The sequence below is a fragment of the Mustelus asterias genome, chromosome 14 (genome assembly GCF_964213995.1).
Source record: "Mustelus asterias chromosome 14, sMusAst1.hap1.1, whole genome shotgun sequence".
Taxonomy (NCBI): Eukaryota; Metazoa; Chordata; class Chondrichthyes; order Carcharhiniformes; family Triakidae; genus Mustelus; species Mustelus asterias.
In genome coordinates, this window is record NC_135814.1 from 65,432,169 (window position 1) to 65,453,931 (window position 21,763).

The following is a 21,763-nucleotide window of genomic DNA, read 5'->3' on the forward strand; positions in this document are numbered from 1 at the left end:
CCTTCCCTAAAAGACATTAGTGAACCAGGTGGGTTGTCATAGCAATCGATGATGGTTTCACGGTCACCATCCTAGTTTGTTAATTTCAGATTTTATTGTTTGAATTTAAGTTCTGCCAGACCATTATCTTAGGCCTCTGCATTACTAGTCCAGTCATGATGTGGAGATGCCGGCGTTGGACTGGGGTAAACACAGTAAGAGTTTTAACAACACCAGGTTAAAGTCCAACAGGTTTATTTGGTAGCAATTACCATTATCTTTCGGAGCGCTGCTCCTTCGTCAGATGGAGTGGAAGTCTGCTCTCAAACAGGGCACAGAGACACAAAGTCAAGTTACAGGATACTGATTAGAAAGCGAATCCCTACAGCAAACCAGATCTTAAAGATACAGACAATGTGAGTGGAGGGAGCGTTAAGCACAGGTTAAAGAGATGTGTATTGTCTCCAGACAGGACAGCCAGCAAGTCCAGGAGGCAAGCTGTGGGGGTTACTGATAATGTGACATAAATCCAACATCCCGGTTTAGGCCGTCCTCATGTGTGCGGAACTTGGCTATCAGTTTCTGCTCAGCGACTTTGCGCTGTCGTGTGTCGTGAAGGCCGCCTTGGAGAACGCTTACCTGAAGATCAGAGGCAGAATGCCCGTGACCGCTGAAGTGCTCCCCCACAGGAAGAGAACAGTCTTGCCTGGTGATTGTCGAGCGGTGTTCATTCATCCATTGTCGTAGCGTCTGCATGGTTTCCCCAATGTACCATGCCTCGGGACACCCTTTCCTGCAGCGTATCAGGTAGACAACGTTGGCCGAGTTGCAAGAGTAGGTACCGTGTACCTGGTAGATGGTGTTCTCACGTGAGATGATGGCATCCATGTCGATGATCTGGCACGTCTTGCAGAGGTTGCTGTGGCAGGGTTGTGTGGTGTCGTGGTCACTGTTCTCCTGAAGGCTGGGTAGTTTGCTGCGGACAATGGTCTGTTTGAGGTTGCGTGGTTGTTTGAAGGCAAGAAGTGGGGTGTGGGGATGGCCTTGGCGAGATATTCGTCTTCATCAATGACATGTTGAAGGCTCCGGAGGAGAAGCCGTAGCTTCTCCGCTCCGGGGAAGTACTGGACGACGAAGGGTACACTGTCCACCGTGTCCCGTGTCCACCTCCAGACTCTTGCAACTCGGCCAACGTTGTCTACCTGATACGCTGCAGGAAAGGATGTCCCGAGGCATGGTACATTGGGGAAACCATGCAGACGCTACAACAACGGATGAATGAACACCGCTCGACAATCACCAGGCAAGACTGTTCTCTTCCTGTGGGGGAGCACTTCAGCGGTCACGGGCATTCAGCCTTGGATCTTCAGGTAAGCGTTCTCCAAGGCGGCCTTCACGACACACAACAGCGCAGAGTCGCTGAGCAGAAACTGATAGCCAAGTTCCGCACACATGAGGACGGCCTAAACTGGGATGTTGGATTTATTTCACATTATCAGTAACCCCCACAGCTTGCCTCCTGGACTTGCTGGCTGTCCTGTCTGGGGACAATACATATCTCTTTAACCTGTGCTTAATGCTCCCTCCACTCACATTGTCTGTATCTTTAAGATCTGGTTTGCTGTAGGGATTCGTATCCTAATCAGTATTCTGTAACTTGATTTTGTGTCTCTGTGCCCTGTTTCAGAGCAGATTTCCACTCCATCTGACGAAGGAGCAGCGCTCCGAAAGCTAATGGTATTTGCTACCAAATAAACCTGTTGGACTTTAACCTGGTGCTGTTAAAACTCTTACATGTCCAGTGACATTGCCACTATGTCAACATCTCCCCGGAGCTTGATATAACCAAGGGGACCAGGGAAAAAGAGCTGGAAAGTGGAAATAGGTTGAACAGCCCATTATTTCAGCTGACACAGGCACCATGGGCCTACGTCTCTGCCAAATGGGAGATATTTTACTGGGAGATGGATTACCCACCGTTTTCCAAGCTAAAACATGGTCAGCACCTCGCCTATGTGGAATCTGGACACCTTCTAGTGATAATATTCTAGGGCCAGCCTTAATTGGGTCAGAATGGGGCATACGCCCCTCTGGGACAGGAATATCCAACCGGGAGAGCTGCTGGTTGATCTGACTGGTCATTAGTTCTGTAGTCCCAGCAGCACCAGATGACAGAAGTGACCACTGCTGGGGCTACAGGTAGTACCGAGGAAGAAGTGAAGATGTCTCACAGACCTCAGGTAAATCCAGAGATTTTGGCTGGTTGAGCTCAACAAGGTAGGGAGAGGGGCAAGATGTCAGGTTAGAGAGGCCAAGCATGGGATAAAGGAGGGCACCTTCTTGGGGTTGCTTCATATGGGCACCAGGGCCCCCTTAAAGGAGATTTCACCCCCCCATTTCCTGCCCACCAGAAGCCTGGGCAGTGAATGCAGCCCAGTTGCTTGCCATGCCCCTGCTTTTCCCCACAGATTAAAAAACTGAGACAAAATATGTTCCTTTATTGGCAGTTAATTGTCCACCTAATGACCTAAGGGCGGGCCAGTTAGCTAATGCCTTACCTGTAAACTGGGGGACAGGGTGGGGATTGGAGGGAATGTGGCAGGCTGGTTACCTGCTTTATTCTACGGCCCCCCTGCCTTCAATCACACTGGAGGGAGCCATAAAATTCAACCTATGATTCTAAGGCCGGGATTCTCCCAAAAAAAACTAAGTTCCCAACAGGGAGGAAAACAGGAGACTCTCCTGTCTTGTTTTTTGGGCGTACTTATTTTCATGAATCTCTGGCATTCTGTACTCCACAGAGTGCCTCAGGGGGATTCACACCTGTAAGTGGGTGTGGGGTCTCATCCCGCTCAAGAGGCCAGAATCAGTGCACTGAACGATCCACTACGCATGCGCCCATCTGTCAGTGGGGAGATTGGCGCATGCACACTGTCCCCCCTCCCCCATTGTCAGCCTCCCGATCACCAGCCTCCTTCTACCGATCACTGGCTTTCCAAAGCACCACCCCCCACCAGCCCAGCCTCAATTGCCAGCTTCATGGCCAGCTGTGACCTCCCCCATCCCACGGCCAGCCCCAATCTCCCCCCCAACCATGTGCACTCTGATCTACCCCCCCCCCCCCTCACCATGTTCAGCCCCAATCGCCTCTTCCCTCCCTCTGCCACTGATCCCATTGCAGAGTGCGCAGTGGGTCGTCCCCCCCCACCCCCCTCCCACCACCCCCAATCGACCCGCACTAGCAGGCCCCACCCCTACAAGGCCCTGCCCCCTCTGCCCCCCCCCCCCTTGGCACTGCCCGGTGCCCAGTGGGCATGCCAGGGTGCCTAGTGATACTCAAGCAGTGCAGCAGACGGGGAGAATCGCCCCCTCTATTTCTCCGATATAGAGGACTGTATTTGGATCTCTTCTTGGAGAACTGGACAGCTAATGTGAAAGCATCATTCCTGGGTGAAATCCTTCAAATATAACAAAGGTTTATTGCTTCTCTCCATGTGTAGAGTGGCTTTCTCAACTCCACACATTAAGCAGTCTGACACTTTAGGATCCTCATCCCCACACAGAGAGGGGAAGTTAAATTGTGTTGCAGGACTAAAAAATCTCAGTGCTTGCAATGTGTATAGATTTTCAAGTTAAAGATTGCTGGATTGATAGTCTCTCAATCTGGACTGCTAATTATAAGGAAAACTAAAGGGAGGTTTGGAAGTCCCTCCCTTTGCAACCATTCAATAAATTTACCTCAGGTGAGAATTTCTAGTCTCGCCCGAGAGAGGCCATAAAAGCCCACCCATTATCTAGGCTGACACATCAGTGCAGTGCAGAGGGAGTCCTGCGCCATCAGATGTGTCAAATTTTGCACGAGACATTTTTTTATAAACCTGTGTCTTCCCTCTCAGGTGGACATAAAAGATTCCACGGCACTATTTCAGAGAAAATCAAGGAATTTGCTCCCATTTTCCTGGGAGTATCCTATTTTAATTGCCTGTCTTTGGGCGAATAGACTCTGTGTGGTCATAGAATCACAGAATTCAGCCCATCAAGTCTGCACCAACTCTCCGAAGAGCACCTTACCCAGGCCCACGTCCCAACCTTATCTCCGTAACCCTGTAATCCACCTAACCTATACTTCTTTGGACACTAAGAGGCAATTTTCCATGGTGAATCAACCTAAGCTGCACATCTTTGGAACTGGGAGGAAACCGGAGCACCCGGAGGAAACCCACGCAGACACGGGGAGAACATGCAAACTCCACACAGTCACCCAAGGCTGGAATTGAACCCGGGTCCTCAGCACTGTGAGGCAGCAGTACTGACCACTGTGCCACGATACCGCCCTTGATGTTGAGGTATTGCCAGATCCTGGGGCATGGACATGGAGTGGACCTGAATTGGCCGATGCAGTTGGAAGTTTAGGAATGTAAATAAGAGAGGATAACCCTCAGATGCAAGGGCTGTGACTTGGGAGATTAGAAAAAAATGGAACTTTAAAAAGAGTTGCTTTAAAGAATTTTTTTTGCAGAGAGAGCACAGAGAATAGTGTTTTAAGTGTAGAAGAATAAATGCTCAGGGGAGCTACAGCCTGGTCTCCAGAAGCATAGGAAAATGAAGAGGCTGAGATTGCATGGCTCCTGTTCCAAGTGGAGCTTGCAGGGGTTCTGCGACAGCGTTGCCTGCACTGAGGGACTACAAACAGCGAAGTTCTAAGGCACTGGGGAGAAGGGAAGTCCCCAACCTGTTTGAAAGAAAGAAGTTAAAAGAGTTTAAAAGAACAGAAGTCCCTCAATGAGCATACACCATGACACTGTTATTCCCGAAGGACTGTTCCTCCAAGAAAATGGTGTATCTTGGACCCAGCCCCTTCCCCTCAAATTCACTACTGGTTTGTGCCTTGAAGTAGAATATCAACCCGACTGAATAACCCTTTTATTCCATGGCTGGAACCCATACCGGACTATAAGCAGCTTTCTACTAACTATGAATCAATATTGAAGTCAATGCACGCTACACTTGTCATACTGTAAGTAATATAGCTCTGCTTGAACTAGACTCTGATTGCCTTCAGTGGAAAAAGGCCCCAGCATTGATCTTACTATCTCCTCACAAAATTTTAGTTTAAAAAAGTCTATGGCCTGTGGGGTTGGGGAGGGGGAGGAGGAAGTGGGACATGGAGAGGACAATAGCAGAGTAGATTATTTGGCCAGAATTCTACCATCCTGCCTGCGATGGGAATCGGCGCAGGCAGGGAATGGAACAAGGAAAGGTCCATTGACCTCAGGTGGGATTTTATGGCTTCGGAAAGAGCAGAGCCGTAAAACCCCGTCCTTTGTGTAGTTACATTTCATAGCAGTTCATGCAGTGTTCCTCTTTGATATCATTGAAGAAACATAGAAACATAGAAAATAGGAGGAGGGAGAGGCCATTCGGCCCTTTGAGCCTACTCTGCCATTCATTATTTGATTTGATTTAATTTGATTTGATTTGATTCATTATTGTCACATGTATTGTTAAACCGTGAAAAATATTGTTTCTTCCACCTTATACAGACAAAGCATACCATTCATAGAGGAGGAAAGGAGAGAGTGCAGAGTATAGTGTTACAGTCATAGCTAGGGTATAGCGAAAGATCAACTTAATGCGAGGTCGGTCCATTCAAAAGTCTGGTGGCAGCAGGGAAGAAGCTGTTCTTGAGTTGGTTGGTACGTGTCCTCAGACTTTTGTATCTTTTTCCCAACGGAAGAAGGTGGAAGAGAATCCAGGGTGCGTGGGATCCTTAATTATGCTGAGACAGCGGGAAGTATGGACAGTGTCATTGGTTGGGAGGTTGGTTTGAATGATGGGCTTCATTCACAACCCTTTGTTGTTTCTTGAGGTCTTGGATAGAGCAGGAGCCATACCAAGCTGTGATACAACCAGAAAGAATGCTTTCTATGGTGCATCTGTAAAAGTTGGTGAGAGTCATAGCTGACATGCCAAATTCCTTTAGTCTTCTGAGAAAGTAGAGGTGTTGGTGGGCTTTCTTAACTATAGTGTCAGCATGGGGAGATCAGACAGGTTGTTGGTGATCTGGACACCTAAAAACTTGAAGCTCTCAACCATTTCCACTTCATTCCCATTGATGTAGACAGGGGCATGTCCTCCACAATGCTACCTGAAGCCGATGACTATCTTCTTTGCTTTGTTGACATTGGGGGAGAGATTATTGTCATCGCACCAGTTCACCAGATTTTCTATCTCTTTCCTGTACTCCATTATGATCATGGCTGATCATCCAACTCAATAGCTTGATCAATAGCCCACATTGGCCATGCAGGTAAGCGGACCAGGGTGCTACCTGCCCCTGGAGAGTCAATGTACATGGATACCTGAAGCAGTACTATACATTCAGATCTCTTTCACCCAATATTTCAGATTAAGGAACAAATGTGCCAATCCAACAGTGCATGGTCGAACGCTCACTGAGATGAATCTCACTGACCTTTGTGAGTCAAACTGCTCTCCTCCCTTTCAGTATACCCCTTGCACATGATAAAGGCACATAGATAAGCATGTCTGGAAGCTGAGTGGGTGAAAGTTCTAAATTGGGCAAACCAGCAGTCAAAGGGCTGCTACATTCCTTTTAAAGGGGATTTGACAGCAAACATTCTGCCAAGAGGAATAATAGATTTGGAAGTGCTTTAAGCAAAATTAGAATGGCACCTGCTTTTGGTGATACGTAGTTGGAGGTGTTGCTGAAGGAAGTGAAACAAATGAGGATGGACTTTTTAATACCAAAGGACATATATGAATCTCAAATCCAGGCTGCATGGTAAATGTTTCTTTGTAAATGTATTCAAACTTGCACATTACCTTGGAGCAAATGAGTGAAAAATTTAATGGCATCAGAGGCAGGTTTACATATCATTCCTCTACATACGATATGGACCCAATGTGAGTGTTCATCTGATATCCTCGAAGAAAAAGAAGCTGCAAATCATGAACAGAAAACTGACCCATTTTAAGATGATTGTTTCAGTCCAGTTCAGAAAATCCATGGTAATTTTCAAGTGGTGCATAAATATTGACATGCACATAGCAATCCCTGGTCATGAGGTCATAGCAAAGGGTAAAACAGCATGTAAACTATTGTGAGAGTATGACAGTGGAGATTTTCAGAATGCAGGACTGATTTACAGAATACCCAGGCATTTTCTAATGTTTTGTAAATATACGTTGCTTACAGACCGAGACTCCGCACAGCACCTAGAAAAGAAGCAGCATACTGAAGCAACTGTGGGTACAGGGAAATGGACCACACTTCTTTGGCCATGTATGAAAAAAAAGCATTGATGAGAAGCAGGTTGGCATTGTGATACCACCACCAGTATCTTCCATCCATTTTGACATTGGGGGGGAATCTTACCAACAAAATGGCAGAGTGTTGTTTCTGTAAGTAAACCAATGTGTTTCGCTCCAGAGAAACACATGGGTTTTCTCTCCAGAACTTACAGCATTCTGCCTAAAAAAATCAAGGAGCGTGTCTCACACGTCATGGAGGGCAGAGGGGCCTCAGCAGACCAGCAAAACCCGGCTGCACTGAGATCGCAGCACCATCTTTAAAAGGTCGGGGTCATAACTGGAATGTACCTCCCCACCCCCCAGCCCACCATGGAGGTCTCAGGGGCTCCACTCCCCATCCCTCATCAGAATTGGCTCTTCTTTCCACACCCGCCCACTTTTTCCCAATCATCAAGTCCCTCCCCCAACCTCAGTCAGAGCCAGCACCCGGCCCCGCTGCCCCCAAATGGCCATCGTTGGCATCCCCTGCTCCTCCATCTACTCCTGGCCCACAACCAAATCTGAATGAAAACATTCCCCCAACCCCCCTGCACACCCCCCCCCCCCCCCACCCCCATCCCCCACACCCCAAAGGCTCCCACTGAGGCTCGCTCCTTGGCACAGGTTGGCACTGCCAGTTGGTACTGCCAGGTTGACACCGGCATAGTGCCAACCTGGCAATGCCAAACTGTGCCAATAGGCAGTGCCAGGTGGCATTGCCAGGCCACTGCCTGGTCATGTCCCTCTCCCCTGGGGGCTATACTTAACTTTACGCCCTGGGGATACACCCACTCCAGGTTCACGTCTAGATGAGCCTGTTGTAAATGGCGGCAGCATGACAGGGAAGTCCCAGAGAGAGTGTTTGCTAATGTATTAGCAATGTAATACAATAGCATGCTATTGTATTAAAATGAGCTTCCTAGGGGTCTTGCAGTATGTATCATGCTACTCCGCCGACGAGATGGCTGGAAGATTGGAACTCAGAAACTCGCCAGTGCGAATCACACTGAGTCTCTCTGGATTTTGAGCGCATGCTGCCATTCCCGCAGACAGAGATCACGGGTTCAAAACCACCCTCTTTCTTTCCAATTTGTCATAGTATGGACTACATTTGCAAAGCGGCTGGACAATGTATCAAAAGTCCTTTGATTTTATTGCTATGTAACTAGGTCAGTATCGCTTAAGATTTCCCTGCGTCCATTAGTTTGATTGCTTTGGCTGCCACTCCAGTCTAAGTCCAACATTTATATTATTTTGTTGTGTGGCTGGAGTCTAGACAAGGGTTTTAGGGATTATCTATTCTCCCAAAGTATGCTGTTCACGTCTATAGTTTCTCAAAACCAGTACTCTTTATTTACAGCAAGTATTTACACAATTGGACTTCTACATGAGGTTGGAGCTTCTCCTCCTTCCAGACCTCTCTTGCTTCTCAGTCTTGTGATTTGACATCATTAATGTCGGTGGGTTGAATGGCCTCCTTCTGCACTGTTGGAATTCTTTGATACAAAGGAGCATAGAAAATAGGAGCAGGAGTAGGCCAGTTAGCCCTTCGAGCCTGTTTCACTATTCAATATGATCATGGCTGATCTCCTATCTCAATGCCATATTCCTACTCTCATCCCCTATCCCTTGACACTTTGAGTGTCTTTAAATCTATCTAGTTCCTTCTTAAATATATTCGGAGTCTTGGCATCCACAGCCTTCTGTTGTAGAGAATTCCACAGTTTCACTATCCTCTGAATGAAGCAATGTTTCCTCATCTCAATCCTAAATGGCCTAGTCTGTATCCTGAGACTTGTTCTAGCCTCCCTCAGCCAGAGGAAACAACATCCCTGCATCCAGTCTGCCCAACCTTTTTGGAATCTTATACATTTCAATGTGACCCCCTCTCATTCTTCTAAACTCCAGAGAATAGAGGCCTCATTGACCAATCTTTCCTCAAACGACAATCCTGCCATCACAGGAATCGGTCTGGTGAACTTTCACTGCACTCCCTCTATGGCAAGAATATCCTTTCTTCGGTAAGGAGATCAAAATTGCACATGATGCTCCAGGTGTGGTCTCACCAAGGCCCTGTCCAACTGTAGTAAGACATCCTTGCTCTTGTATTCAAATCCTCGTGCAATGAATGCCAACATATCATTTGCCTTCCTAACTGCTTGCTGTACCTGCATGCTTGCTTTCAATAAATGGTCTACTAGGACAGCCAGATCCCTTTCTACATCAACATTTCCCAGTCTATCACCATTTAAGTAATACTCTGTCATTCTGTTTTTCATACCAAAGTTGATAACTTCAGCATCATGTATGTTTCTTTACTCTACAATCCCCATTATTAATTCCTTTCTCTTTACTTTTCCTCACTGTCCCGCTCCTTTCATTTCTTCCCTCTTAGGGGCTTCAAGCTTTCTTATCTCTACACCAACCCTTCAGTACTCCTCGACCTTCCTACTCTCTTGCTGCCATCTTAGGCTTGACTGCCTCTTAGCCGACAGCTTCTTATGGTATAGTACAAAGGGTGCATCAAGACACTCGCCGCTGCCTCCTCGAGTAACAAGCCCAGCTGTCTCACCATACTCTCTCACCGACCTTCCCACATAATATGTCCCACTGGAAGCCAATTTTGCCAACCTCCTTTCCATCCAACTCATCCCTCTTGGAGAGGTTCTCATTGTGTCTCTATGGCTCTCTCTCTGGAATGTGCATTCATTGTGGACAAATTCCTTGTCATCAATGAGCATATTGTGAAGAATTACATTGCCATGGCCTTGATGAAAACCTGATTGAGAGACACTGACATTTCCCCTAAATGAAGCTTCCCCTCCTGCCTATAGCTTCTTCCATTTGCTCCACCCAGTCCATTGAGGTGACAGTATGGTATTTATCACCAAATCACACCTTGGCCTGACCCTCTATTCCTCTGTCACTTCCTCCTCCTTTGGGCATCTCAAACCTCTCACCTTTCATTTACAAATGTCTTTTCTATCACTCACCCAAGTACTATAATAATGTTCTCATCAAGATACATTGCCTGCTTTCAGCCTTTGCATCCAGTAACTTGTCATCCTCAGTGATTTCAAACTTCACCTCAGCTCCTCATGCTACTGCCCTCTTATCCTACCTTAATCTCTCCCTCCATATAAATGCCACTACCTTGACCCTCCCAACTCACATGGCCTCTCTACTCCCATCTTACTAATCACAGAAAAGATCATCTCTGATCACTTGCTTGCATTGCGCTCCATTCACATCCACCCGAGTACAATTGTTTCTATGTTTGCCTGTGGAATTCTCCAGCTGTTCACAGTGGTGGAATTCTCCGGTCCCACCAGCAGCGCATCACCGCCCAAGGGTTTCTAGCCGGCATGGAGTGACGTCAATGGGAATTTCCATTGGCAGCAGCCGGACCAGAGAATCCTACCACTAGCAAACAACACGCCACCTCCCGCCGGCAGGAAACACGCAGCTGGGAGGCTGGAGAAATTTGCCCATGATTTTTCAATTTGCTTCCAACAGAATTTTCAAAATCCCAGCCGCTTAGCCTTTGGCCCTCCATTCACATTACTGATCAGATCAAACACACCCTCTATCTTTGATGCCATAGTCATCATTAAAACCATGGCCTGACTTTCACCCTCGAGGTGCTCCCAGCCACGATCACATCATTAACGCAATGTTATGCTGGTGGCCAATTGTAACCTGCACAGCATGTAACACATCTACCAGTTGGCCCAGCACTGTGTGGGATGAGAATGCATCAGGCACCTGGTCCAAAGGGGATCTGGCAAGGGGAGTTTTAAAATGGAGAGGGCAGCTTCCTGAAGGCTGCCAGGAGTTGTGGGGGAGGCTGATGGAGCTGTGTGCAACCACTCTAATAACTTCTCTGTGTCTAACAATGGCATCAGCACCTGGTGGTCATAGAAGGCAGGAAAGCATGTTGAGTGGGCAATGCGTGCCCTGCTGCACCAATGAGTGCCTGGGTGTCCTGGTTCAGGAGGTCAGTGCCAGGCAGCACATTCTCGAGCCCAGTGACAGCAAAAGAAGGCAGCCCCACCTCACTAAAAAGGCTAGGCCAGAAGTTGCTGCTTAGGTAAGTGGGCATGATGGGGTGTGCTGCATGTGGCATCGGTGCCACAAAAGGTTCCATGAGCCTGTGAAGTCAGCAAGGGTGAGTGCAGAGATGGCATGGACCCATGCAGAGAAGTGTAGTGGCTCCTCTGAATGCTCAGGGGTCCGAGTATGTATGGCAATCGGCACTGAAATCTGTCCTGCCGAGGCTGGAATGTCAGCACAATAGACCTCAGTGCACTGAAGAGAGAAGGTGTGCCCCAGTGAAATGGTCAGCTTAATGCCTGAGTGGGAGAAAGGGAAATCTAGATTGGACCTTAAGGGAAATGGAGCACTGATGAGGCTTTCTATTGTTCCCTGGTTGGAGAAGACAAGTCACAACATGGCAGAGCACCGCAGGACTGGTGGGGGAGTCCCAAATCTGCTTGTGTTAACGAAGCATGAACGTGATGCACTGGAGCTGGAGTGCCACTGACCATCTCACTCCTCCAGCTGTGGGGAGATGGGGGTCTCAGATGAAGCTAAGAGTGCAGGTCCCAGATGTGTGTGCTGTGGGTACGGGAAGAATTAAAGGCTCCTCTCATCAGAAAGTGAGCTGTCGCAGCCAGAGTGCCCATTGTTCAAATGCAGACGGCACCATGCAGCTGCTTTCTATTGTCTCCTCGGCCCACCTCACATGCATAGTGACAATAATGAATGAATTTATTGACCTTTTCGCCCAAGAGCAATCCATCCAGGAGCCATGAATAGCGTTGGTATCTGAGAGTGCTGCAAGATGTAAGCATCGTGAATTTTTTGAGCAAGTAACCAAGTGTGTGGATGAGGGTAGTGCAGTTGATGTAGTTTACATGGATTTCAGCAAAGCCTTTGACAAAGTCCCACATGGAAGATTTATTAAGAAGGCTAATGCACATGGAATACAGGGTGATCTGACAAGGTGGATTCATAATTGGCTCAGCAGTAGGAGACAGAGGATGGTGACAGAGGATGGTGACAGAGGGTGGTGACAGATGGCTGCTTTAATGACTGGAGGCCAGTGACCAGTGGCGTACCACAGGGATCTGTGCTGGGCCCCCTATTGTTCGTCATTTATATAAATTACATAGATGACTATGTGGGGGGTAGGATCAGTAAGTTTGCTGATGGCATAAAGATTGGCCGGGTGGTTAACAGTGAGGTTGAGTATCTTGGGTTACAGGAAGACATAGACGAGATGGTCAAATGGGCAGATAAGTGGCAGATGATGCACTTTAGAAGAAGTAATTTGACAAGGAAATATATTATGAAAGGTCTGACACTGAGAAGTTCCGAAGAACAAAGGGACTTTGGCATGTTTGTCCATAGACCTCTGAAGGCAGAAAGACAGGTTAATAGGGTGGTGAAAAAGGCATATGGCACACTCGCCTTTATCAATCAGGGTATAGATTACAAAAGCAGAGAGGTCATGATGGAGTTGGGTAGAATTTCGGTGAGGCTACAGCTGGAGTACTCTGTGTGCAGTTCTGGTCACCACATTATAGAAAGGATGTGAACTCACTGGAGGCGTGCAGAGGAGATTCACCAGGATGTTGCCTGGGATGGAACATTTCAGTTATAAAGAGAGATTGGATAGGCTTGGGTTATTTTCTCTGGAGCAGAGAAGACTGAGGGGCGACCTGATTGAGGTTTTCAAGATTATGAGGGGCATGGACAGGGTGGATAGGGAGCAGCTGTTCTTTTTAGTTGAAGGGTCAGTTATGAGGGGACACAAGTTAAAAGTGAGGGGTGGGAGGTTTACAGGGGATTTGAGGAAAACCTTTTTACCCAGAGGGTAGTGACGGTCTAGAATGCACTGCCTGGGAGGGTGGTGGAGGCAGGATGCCTCACATCCTTTAAAAAGTACCTGGATGAGTACTTGGCACACCGTAACATTCATGGCTATGGGCCAAGTGCTGGCATGTGGGATTAAATGGGCAAGTTTCAGGCGTCGGTGCAGACCCGATGGGCTGAAGGGCCTCTTCTACACTGTAGTATTCTGTGATTCTGTGATTGTGTGAGATCCCTGGGTAAGGGGCATAAACTTGAAGAATCTGTGTCCTATGGTCACAGACAATCCAAACATTAAGTGAGTGGAACCCCTTTCTGTTTACGAAAGCTCCCAGCTCACCTGCTGGGGCCTTGATGGCCACATGAGTACAATCTATTCCAACCTGGATGCAGGGGAACCCAACCAAGGCCACAAAGCCTCATGCTCTCTCCACCTGGCTGGCCTCATCTATCCGGTAATAGATGAATGTGTGGACATGTCTAAAGATGCCATCAACGGGTTGAGAGATGCCGCACAGATCCCTCATTAAGCCCTGAAAGGAATCAAAAGCATTGAAGTTGGGGCCACTGTAACCTCCAAAGCCCCAGGTTTGGGGTATCTGCGCACACAGTTGGGGGTGTTTTCAGGACCCACCATGCCACACGTTGCTGTCACTATGTTCCTTCTCTCACATTCTCAACATTACGATCACTGAAAATTTTGACATGAGGATGCATAAGACATGGCCATCATGTGTGAGTGTGCGGTCTGGGCACGTACTGCACAAGTCATTGCTTGCTGCTCACCATGTTCTGAGCTCTGAGGATGATGTTTGTATAGAGTCTGTAGCAAGCTCATTGCACCTCCTGCTGCTGCTGCCCTGTTGTGAGATGTGGGTGGATGTAAAGAGTTTCAAAAGGAAATAAATAGGCTGTGTGAATGGCAATCTGTTCAAAATATTGAAACTCTCCACTGTGGTCTGAAAAATAGATAACCATAAGCTTCTCCACAGGAGAATAACAAGGTGTGCATGTCCAGTCGTTCCGGGCTGGCCTTGATCAATTGTAATATTGAGCTAACCTGCAGGTGAAGGCTGCAAATAAGGAGACAATGAGCACATTGGCCTTCACTGCAAGAGGGATTGAGGGCAGAATTAAAGAGGTGTGTGCAGTTGATTGCAGCCCGTCTGAGAGCTAACTTGGAGAATTGTTTGACCTGCTTGTCTCCTTATCTGGGGGAACCGTCCTTCCTTTGCGGGAATGCTGACATCGGAGACAGGCTATTCGAAAGAAGGACAGACAATAAGAAATCAATGAGAAGTCGCGTTAAGATTTTTTTTAAAAGGTCAGAGACTGCAAAGAAAGATGTTCTGCATTAGGCTGGAGGGCATATGCAGAATTGGATTGCTCTGTTTAAGTCAAACTGTATGAACCACTCAAGTGGAGGTAAAATTGTATGTTCTTTACAGTATTTTGCATCAGGATGTAAATATACATTGTACCAATTCAGCTAAGTGAGTCTGAGCAGAGCTGTTACTCTGTATGCAGCACCTTCTGTGGAATAAAGCAGCTTAAATCAAATTTCACTTCACCTAATGATAACTTAGTCTGCTGGGAGAGAGATTGAAGAGATTAACTTGCGAAAAACAAACATTTGTGGTCGAGGTCGCAGTGGGATGTTATGGTTACATTCGCAAGTTACATTATAAATGTACGCAAGGGTGAGTCAAGTCCAATAAAGCAACTGATGGTATTGAACCAAAAACGGCATGACTTGTAAAAGTGAGATTTTAGATTTGACAGGGGTAAACATATCGGCCAGGATGTCATTGGATCTGAAGATGTTGTGGTCTGTGAATCAGCTCCCCACCCTCCACCCCACCTCCCTCCACCCCACTTTATCTCATTCATGCGATGTGAATACATAAAGAGATTCACATCCATCTATATTGTTAGCTGCAACTTGTATCACATGAGAAATGTGGCCGAACAACTTAAAGGCTTCAGCGAAGAGAAAACTAAAGTATGCAAAGGCGATTAAAGGATATGGGGGAAATGCAGGATCAGGTTACTGAACTGGATGATCAGCCATAATCATAATGAATGGTGGATCATAGAATCATAGAATCATAGAAACCCTACAGTGCAGAAGGAGGCCATTCGGCCCATCGAGTCTGCACCGACCACAATCCCACCCAGGCCCTACCCCCACATATTTTACCCGCTAATCCCTCTAACCTACACATCCCAGGACTCTAAGGGGCAATTTTTTTTTTTTAACCTGGCCAATCAACCTAACCCGCACATCTTTGGACTGTGGGAGGAAACCAGAGCACCCGGAGGAAACCCACGCAGACACGAGGAGAATGTGCAAACTCCACACAGACAGTGACCCGAGCCGGGAATCGAACCCAGGACCCTGGAGCTGTGAAGCAGCAGCTACCGTGCCGCCCCCTCCTGCTGGATCAGGCTGGAAAGGCCGAATTGCCCCCTCCTGCTCCTACTTTCTATGTTTCTATGTTAGTATTTTCAATTCAGAAATCCTTATCGCCAAGAAAATTCAATTAATAAAAGCAGCTTGGCTAAAGACACAGGCCCAAGTGTGGTCAGAGACTCATTTCACCTGGGTAAGCTGAGGGCAGAGGTTCCCCCAGATCCATTGACATCCAGCTGTTCTCTCTTTGAGTAATTTAGAAGGCAATGTAGGTTTTGCTTGTTAATCACACAGATTCTTTAGATCCCAAATGTCAATGAAAATGTTATACGCAACCATCTGAACATTGGCTCTTTACTGTCGATGAGATCTTCAGGAATATGAGGTCAAGCAGCACTTTTCCAGAACACTCAAATTGTGCAAAAGCTGCTTTATGCCTGCAGCTACTTAAAGTCTAATGGTGACATCTCATGGTGTAGTGATAACACACTGAGCATTAATGAGAAACAAAGTGGGTGATTCTGAATGAAGTTACACAAAGGGTTGAATAAAATAGCATCCTTTGCATAGACAGTAAAATTGGTCTCTACTGAAGCATTGCTACAAAATATTGACCAGTTCTCCAGCAAGGTCTTTCTGTGGTCAATTAGTTACTGTGATTAGGGTCTTGTGGTAGAAATCCACCAACATCTTGACAACAATCTGTCACAAAAATATTTGCAAATGTATCAGTCACACTTGCAATGTTTAGTACATATTTTGAAAAAATTATAATTATTTAAAAATGGCAACAATAGCACCTCTTCAAAGGACAATAAATATCAATCATCACACTTTACCAATTCCAGTATAGGGTAAGGAACTATTTTTGTATGAATAAAAATTGAACTTTCAGCACAATTTTGATCAGCAGCAAAATACATCACCTCTGATTCCTACGGCACCAACAACGATTTAGCATCATGTAGAGCTATTCCTCCACTGGCCTCATATTTATAGTCAAACTACCAGCAGAACAACAAGAGTCAAGCAGGCTATTTTATACAGACTTCGTAGATTTTGAACAGGCCTTTAGTTTAATCAACCATAAAGATTTAAATTGTTGCATAGAGAAACTAGTTCTCCTAAATAGAATAGACTAGAAGGAAGGTCTTTGCAAGGTCATCGGATTGGAGTTGGAGGAGAAAGTGAAGACATAAAGGTTCATTTTCTGTTCTGATCAGAGTGGCACAGTGGTTAGCATTGCTGCCTCATAGCGCCAGGGACACAGATTCGATTCTGGCCTTGGGTGAGTATTTGCACATTCTCCCCATGTCTGCATGGGTTTCTTCCGGATGCTCAGTTTCCTCTCACAGTCCAAAGATGTGCAGATTAGGTGGATTAGCCAACATGTCAAGAGACAAGTCAGAAAGAACAGCTGCTGCTTAAAATCTATTTTTTAACCAAACTGTTCACTACCTTTACTGAGAACCCTATTTGTGGCTGGGTGACAAATTTTGTTAGATTACCTGTGAAGCAGCTTGTAATATTTTCCTCAGCTAAAGGCATCTTATAAATGCAACTTGTGGTGGTCGTGATTGCAGCAGAGAAGAAAAACAGGAGTTAATGCTTTGTTTTAATTAAGGTTGCATTTAGCAACTCCAATTTTGGAGATACAGAAGTATGAGCAAAAATAATATTAGATCAGTATACACAGCATCAGGCATGATAGACAGAGGTTTATGAGAAATTGAACAACCCCAGTTCCAGATCTGATGAAAACAACAACTTGTAAAATGAATGGTTGGCCAGGACTGTGTTGGAATATGAAGTCTAGAGGTTTATTCATTAGGCTTACATTACGCTGCAATGAAGTTGCTATGAAAATCCCCTATTCGCCACACTCCGGCGCCTATTCGGGTACACTGAGGAGAATTTAGCATGGCTAATGCACCAAACCAGCACATCTTTCAGACTGTGGGGAGGAAACGGAGCACCCGCAGGAAACCCACGCAGACACGGGGAGAACGTGCAAACTCCACACAGACAGTGACCCAAGCCAGGAATTGAACCCGAGTGTCTGGCACTGAGAGACAGCAGGGGTAACCACTGTGCCACCGTGCCGTCCCACTGTGTCACCGTGCCACGAGGTAACAAAGACATGGATGAAGGATTCAACGGCAGATGAGCTAAAGGAGAACATTGTTACAGAGGTAGGCTGTCTTGGTGTTGAAGCGGATTTCTAGTCAGGAACTCTGCTTGAGGTCAAATCTGAGAGTAAAGTTGCAAACAGTTTGTTTCAGCCTTAGTCAGGGACAGGAATGAAAGAAGAAACATAAGGTATGATCTCCTCGATGTTAGCTAAAGTTACCTCATTTTATTTCAGCAAGAGAAACTGGAAAAGTAAAATTTGCAGCTGCACTGTGGAGAGTAGCCAAGACCAGAGACATCAGCCTGGATTTTAGCCAAGAAATCTTTTGAGGCAGAGGAGAGGTAAGTCGGGTTTCCTGAATATCCTACAACTGAGGCGTGCCTTTGATTTTTTTTTCCCAACAGCATCTTTGAAGAGACAAAGATAGTTAACAGGCCGGAACTTGTGGGCAGCAGAGAAGCATGAGTGCTCATCGCTGACATTGAAGTAAGTCTTGCTGGGAGAATGAGCAATCTAATTTCACCTCTATCACTGTGCAGTGATACTCTAACGGATTGTTCTGTTCATTCACAGCATGGAGCTGCAGTGATGTTGCCAAACTGCTCATCACATTAAAGGATTTTCATTGACATCCTAGCTGCTCCCAATCAAGCTCTTGCCCTCGCAATACACGTTGAGGCTGGTTTCCAGAGGAAACTCAGGAATGGTGCAGCCCTCATAGACTTGTTTATGACATGGTCTGGATTAAAGGCCTGATGCTGAAACTCACCCGGATCATAGAATCCTACAGTGCAGAAAGAGGCCATTCGGCCCTTCGAGTCTGCACTGACCACAATCCCACCCAGGCCCCATCCCCATAACCCAATGCATTTACCTTGGTGGGTTCCCCTGATACTAAGGGGCAATTTAGCATGGCCAATCCACCTAAGCCACACATCTTTGGAGTGTGGGAGGAAACTGGAGCACCCAGAGGAAACCCATGCAGACACAGGGAGAACGTACAAACTCCACACAGACAGTGACCCAAGCCGGGAATCGAACCCGGGTTCCTGGCGCTGTGAGACAGCAGTGCAAACCACTGTGCCACCGTGCCGTCCCAACTCGAACACCCGGAGGAAACACACGCAGACACGGGAAGAATGTGCAGACTCCGCACATTGACCCTGCTCATCCCTGCTCCAAAACACTCTGCCTGCTTTGGGTGATGCTGAGCAATAAACGACCACATGTCCACCCTGGCGACAAAATTACCCCTCACCTCGATCCCTCATAATGGACTGCTACAAGGATCAGGACTGGCACCAACGCTTTTCAACAGCTACATGAGTGACATGCTGCCAATAAAGTCGTGCAAATTTGAATTTGCAGACAATCTTGCTCTGGCGACAAAGATATCAAGTCCACTTTTGATCAGGGACGTCAACCTCATGTCTGAGTACTTCCAGAAATGGAGGCTCAACCCAAACCCACACAGAACAACAGTTGCTGCATTTAATCTGGACAACACGAATACTAAACCTACCCTGAATGTGACATTCTGCGGCAACATGAGCCCAGTCCAATTTATCTCCGAGTGAAACTGGACCATATGTTGGACCATCTTTCACGACCACCTGAAGGTGGTCACCACCGAGAGAAAGTCAAGTGTCAACTTGATTCAGAAACTGGCAAAAGGGAACCTCAGCACCAGTACTCAGCCTTCAGCAATGGCCCTTGTGTACTCCGTCGCTGATTTCTGTGCACCAGTATCGACCAGAAATAGCCATATTAGACTTGCTGATGTTCAATTGAACACTGCAATGAGGTGCATCACTGGAACCCTCAAGTCAACCCGAACAACCTGGTTACCCGTGCTGGCACACATCAACACCCCACCCCACACAACCTCCCCCTCACTGATCTACCGCCGCACAACAGCGTCCCTCCATGAAGCTCCGCAAATCAAGGAAAATAATAGATTTGCCATCCAGGACGTCTCCAATGTCCCTCACCTCTACTTGAAATCATGTAAGCCCTTTCGGACCCATGTTCACAACCTCAGGCAATGCAATTTCAACCCTGAGTGCAGAAGTTACTTTTGTGAAAGACCCAATTCAGAAGATACCTGGTTTTGACCTTCCAAGAAGCTCATGGATATCCCTGAATCACATCTGTACAATCATTGCAGATCTGATTCACAAATGGAAAATTAAAAACTCTCCTGTATGCAACTGCAGTCACCCAGCGCAGGCCATGGAACCCATAACAACTCAACTCCCAACTCATAAGCAAAGGAGGTATTACAGTGATATACACCACCACTCCGGGCGGCACGGTAGCACAGTGGTTAGCACTGCTGCTTCACAGCTCCAGGGTCCCGGGTTCGATTCCCGGCTCGGGTCACTGTCTGTGTGGAGTTTGCACATTCTCCTCGTGTCTGCGTGGGTTTCCTCCGGGTGCTCCGGTTTCCTCCCACAGTCCAAAGATGTGCGGGTTAGGTTGATTGGCCAGGTTAAAAATTGTCCCTTAGAGTCCTGAGATGCATAGGTTAGAGGGATTAGTGGGTAAATATGTGGGGGTAGGGCCTGGGTGGGATTGTGGTCGGTGCAGACTCGATGGGCCGAATGGCCTCCTTCTGCACTGTAGGGTTTCTATGATTCTATGACACTCCTGACATAATATCCTGACTTGACCACCTTGTTGTAAAATTATAGTCCTTGCTCTCTATCCAGACAGACGAAAGAAGATAGGCACCCCCAACTAGGAAACAGAAAATGGTAAATTAAAATCACTTTGAAACATTAAGATCAAATTAGACATTGCGACATACTGATACTAGGAGCTAAGGGTGAGGTGACACGATGGCACAGTGATTAGCACCGCTGCCTCACAGGGTTCATCTGGGTTCAATTCCTGGGTTGGGTCACTGTCTGTGCAGAATCTGCACATTCTTATTGTGTCTGCGTGGGTCTCCTCTGGGTGCTCTGGTTTCCTCCCACAGTTTGAAAGACGTGCTGGTTAGGTGCATTGGCCATGCTATATTCTCCCTCAGTGTACCTGAATAGGTGCCAGAATGTGGCGACGAGGGGATTTTCACAGTAACTTCATTGCAATGTTGATGTAAGCCTATTTGTGACACTAATAGATAAACTTTAAAACTTTAGAAGCTAATTATTCTGAAAAAAATGATTTTTATCAATATGTTTGAAAAATTTAGCTCAACGTCTACAATTATGAAACTTTTTTCACTGTTCATTTTTTATTAGTCACATCAGTGTTACAAATCCAGTTACCTGGCAGAACAAGGTCTGACTTTTTATGGGATTTACAGGAGCATTACGTGAGCCAGGTCTTTCACACTCACCCCAAACAGGCCTCAGTTGCTCTATCAACAGCAGGGCCCGATTTTCCTCCTACCCAGGCCTCCAATCCCCCCACCACAAAACACTGACCTCCTTATGGGACTGACAGTCCACCCAATCGACCCCCTTCTCCAGTTGACCCTCTTCCAACCAACACTAACTCCAACTCTATCACCACCGGTCCCTATAATCAACTCCTCTCTAATTGATTCCCAGCTCTGATTTAAAACCCTCTCCCCCAAAGCTGGTCGAGCACCCACTATCCCCAGTCAGCTGCCCCCTCCTGCTCCCCACCCTTGTTGATCCTCTTGCTGCAGTGACTATCACTGACTGACTCCTCTCTCTCACCCAGAGGTCCAGTTGTCTTGGTGGTAAACTGATCACTAACATCAGAGACACACAGGAGAATCCTGAACCGTGGGTCCCCACAAGTTGGGGTGGGGGAGTGGGGAGGGGGGTCCAATCACAGGCTGGGGAAGGGGTCTGATCACATGGATGGTTCCATTTGTCAAGGGGGGGGGGGGTCTCCAATCATGTGAGGATGTCTGCTGGTGATCTGAAAATGGAAAATGCTGGTTGGGTAGAGTACAATGGTGGTTATGGGGACAGCAAAGAGGTCAGAATAGATTCAGAAAGAATGTTCCTGATGGTGGTGGAGTCCAGAACTAGGGTACATAGTTTGAGGGTAAGGGACGTTTTTGAACTGAGGTG